Genomic DNA, 4,252 nt, shown 5'->3' with positions numbered 1-4,252 from the left:
CATTACTGCCACCTCCACAGGGACATAAGCGGTTTTTGTGTGGAATCTGTTGGAATCATCCCTCAAGTACAGCCCAGGGCAATACATTCAATCCTGGAAAAGTAAAAGCGCATCTATATTTTAGAATTGCTTGGTTATACAGGTAGGGTGGCAATGCTTGGTGTAAGGGCTGCCAATGTGAATAAAATATTCGGGCCCCCAAATAAGTCCTGCCCTGTATACTCGATCATGTGACACAGCACAAAAACACAATTTGAATGGCAATGCCCATCAACTGGGGGGGGGAGGGGCAGCCCCCTCAGATACTTTATTGGGGGGTGCGCAAGGGACCTCAGTCCCAGCGAATTGGCTCCTATCCTTGGCATCTCTGGGCCAGGACCAAGTGTAGGCCCACACTGAGTGCATTACAATAATTGAGACGAGGTTAAAGGCAATTTTATCTAATTTTCACTTTCTGAAACAATCTGTGGACTGAAACACAGCTGCTCTTTGAAATTTACTCCTTTATGATGGTCTGACTCACTACAAGTTATGGTTACCATTAGGTCTGATCCTGCCTGTGTGATCTCCAAAGATACAGTATGAATCCAACTCATAGCTAGTGACTGCAATTCTAGAATTGGAGAGTTGGAAGAAAGAGATACCTTGAGGTATCTAGTCCACCCCCTGCAATGCAGGACTGGGCAGCTGTCCCATATGGGGATTGAACCTGCAACCTTGGCATTATCAGCACTATGCTCTAACCAACTGAGCTATCCAGGCTAACTTATTGTGGTAAACCAAACAAAAACCTGCAAAGTTGACAGACTCAGTCCAAAGTTTTGGAACTGAGACCAGGCAAGGGTGTGCTTCCTTCCATGAGCTTGTGAGTTCCAACTGATGGTTCACATCTCAGTGGCAGAACATTTGCTTCACATGTAGTAGTGCTGGAAATGTCCCCAGTTGGAGCCCCTGGAGAGATGCTGCTAGTCAGTGCAGGCAATACTGAACTAGATAAGCTGCTTCTGTGGACTGCAGCATCCCCATAGCTCCAGGCTTGAGAGAACCTGGAGCATAGTTCTGTGGCGAGTTGTCTGCCATTCTTAGGAGGACTTGGAACAGCCCTATTGATTGTGGCATGCAAGATCCTGGCTGGGGAGGCGAGTGCTGACTGAGCGCCTGCCTTACCAAAAGAGCAGGAAACCAGCTTTTAATATGGTTTGCTTGGCCGACTCCCTTCATGCAATATTGAAAGGGCGCTTTCAGCAATGCATCACCCGCTTGGCTGTGGCCCATAATGGATTACTGATCTCTCTTAAATGCGACAACTTTGCTCCCATGTTCTATTATGCAGTGGCTCCTTCCCAAGCAGCTCAGGTTCACCAGTGGGCTTGGTTTAATTACAGGATGTGAGCGATGCCAAGTGCAAAGACTCTTTGGCACCAGGATACTCAAGCCGGGCCAACATAGTACTTGTTAATTTATTGATCCATTAATTTTAAGACTGGGCGGGGGAGGGGGGCAATATGTACAATACCAATTACTGGGCACTTTGCATTCCTAAAAGTAAATATATCTTGATCAAGTGAAACACTGGCACACAGAATCGGTGTCTGGACATTTCCTCCACTCACCCACTTCCAATTATGGCGACTGTTTGCATTTAGTAATCATATGGCAATGCCAAGGTTTTGTAACGTGATGCTCCGCTGAAGCGAAGGTACAGTTGCCATATGTCAAAAAGTGAAAATCCAGACAGAAAAAAAAAATGGTTGGCAAAGTTTCTGAGCTATTTTTAAGGAAATTCGCCAAAATCTACACTTCCAACATGGGTTGCCATGCATCTGGAAGTTGCCATTCCTACCTGCACACTGTTTCCGACAGCCAAATCCCAGCAACGTCCAGAAAATCTCGGACGTATGGCATCCTTGTCTTAGGTAAACCCCCACATTCTTACCAGTTAAAGCACTATAATACCACTTCAAACAGTCATGGCTACTCCCAAAGAATTCTAGGAGGTTTAGTTTGTTAAGGGTGCTGAGAGTTGTTAGGAGGTCCTTATTTCCCTTTTAGAGCAACAAATCTCAGAGCGGTTTAACAATCAACCTCTTTTCAGGGGGAACTCTGGAAATTGTTGCTCTGGGAGGGGGCTAGGGAGTCTCTTAAGAACTCTGGGCACCCTTAACAAAATGCAGTTCCGATGAAACTTCCTATTCCATAATGATGATGATGATTTTATTATTTATACCCCACCCATGTGACTGGGTTGCCCCAACCACTCTGGGTGGCCTCTAACATATATTAAAATATAATGTAATATAAAAACTTCCCTATACAGGGCTGCCTTCAGGTTTAGTCTTCTAAAGGTTGTATACTTCCTTATCTACTTGGCTCAGGAGTATCTCCATACTCTCCAACATTTCTTCAGTGAAAATAGGGACGTCCTAAGGCATAGGTAGGCAAACTAAGGCCCGGGGGCTGGATCCTTCTTCAATCTGGCCTGTGGATGATCCGGGAATCAGCGTGTTTTTACATGAGTAGAATGTGTCCTTTTATTTAAAATGCATCTCTGGGTTATTTATGGGGCCTGCCTGGTGTTTTTACATGAGTAGAATGTGTCCTTTTATTTGAAATGCTTCTCTGGGTTATTTGTGGGGCCTGCCTGGTGTTTTTACACAAGTAGAATGTGTGCTTTTATTTAAAATGCATCTCTGGGTTATTTGTGGGGCATAGGAATTAGTTCACCCCCCCCAAAAAAATATAGTCCGGCCCCCCACAAAGTCTGAGCGACAGTGGACCGGCCCCCTGCTGAAAAAGTTTGCTGACCCCTGTCCTAAGGAAAAGTGGGGCGTTCCTGGATCAAACCAGAAACAGGGGCAGCTTCTGTATATTCAGGACTGTCCCTGGAAAATAGGGCCACTTGGAGGGTCTGGAATTCTTTTGAGGAAGCCACGGCTGTTTACAGTGGTATCATAGTGTTGTAAATGTATGGTCTAAAATTTGTTGAAAGCTCCCTGCGCACATAAGATTAGTATTTCAGGGAGAGAGTTAGGCTACAGCCCTTCTCCTTGACAGGACCTCTTCTCTGTGCAGGATGGGAACCATGAGCTGATGCCATTTAAACATGTATTTTCACCCATCTGCAATACAAAGTGTTGGAGTCTAAAGTGCTTCTTGGTGCACGCTTAATGTCATTGACTTCTTGCTTCACAGGACTGAGCCTTATTACAAACAAAATACTTGGCTGATATACTCTGGGGCCCAGATATAACTGCCCACCACATCATTAATTGGCCACAAACCTGAGGCATTGACCTCATGAGTAACTTGGCAATGCTCTTGTTTCTCCATAGCAGCCATAGCAATTATAGGGCAGGAACAGAGAGGGCTGCCCTCTATCTTTAGGCCAAGATACCATGCTTTCTGAAGTGGGTAAGATGGTAGCTCCACATTTCCAAATAGGGGCTATAGCTCAGCAGCGGGGCATCTGCCTTGCATGCAGAAAGTCCCATGTTCATTTCCTGGCATCTCTAGGGAGAAACTCTTGCCTGAAACCTTGCAAAGCCACTGCAACTTGATGCAGAGATGGGCCAGTGATCTGAATCAGTACGAGGCAGTTCCTGTGTTCCTGTGTTCCTCTGATCAACGTTGATTAGGTCAGAGGCAAACAACTGAACTGGTGAAGCACTAGAAATAAATAAAGAGGTAATGAAGTCGCAAATTTATTAGCAGATAAAAGAACCATAACTCAGTGGCAGGACATCTGCTTTGTACGCAGAAGGTCCCAGGTTCAGTCCCCAGCATCTTGAGATAAGACTGGGAGGGACCTCTGTCCAAAGAGCTCCTGCCAGTTAGACAATACTGAGCAAGATGGATCAATTAGGGCTGTCATACATCTGGATTTTCAAAGGCAGAATTGACATCTGGGGGAATTTAGCAGCACTTTGTCATGGAAAATGATGTTTTTGGTGTCCTAGATCAATCCTCTGACAGGCAGCTTCCTAAATTCCTGTATAAAAATTGACCAGACTGGAGGATGACTCTTACTTCAGTACTGGTGATGAGGCAGCATTATCTAATGTGCCTAGGAGCATGAAGGTATCTTAAGGGGTGTTGGCAGGCTGAATAGCACCCACTTTTCCTGCCCACCCCTTTAAGTCACAGTCTCCCCCCTCAAGTCATAGGTATTGGGCATATCCATTTCATAAAACTTTCTTCCCTTCCATGCCCCAAACCTGAGTACTGATTCCACCCTGTTTATTCACAGCACATA

This window comes from Podarcis tiliguerta (genome assembly GCF_965153285.1).
Source record: "Podarcis tiliguerta genome assembly, chromosome: Z".
Lineage (NCBI taxonomy): Eukaryota > Metazoa > Chordata > Lepidosauria > Squamata > Lacertidae > Podarcis > Podarcis tiliguerta.
Note: the sequence above shows the minus strand (reverse complement) of the source record.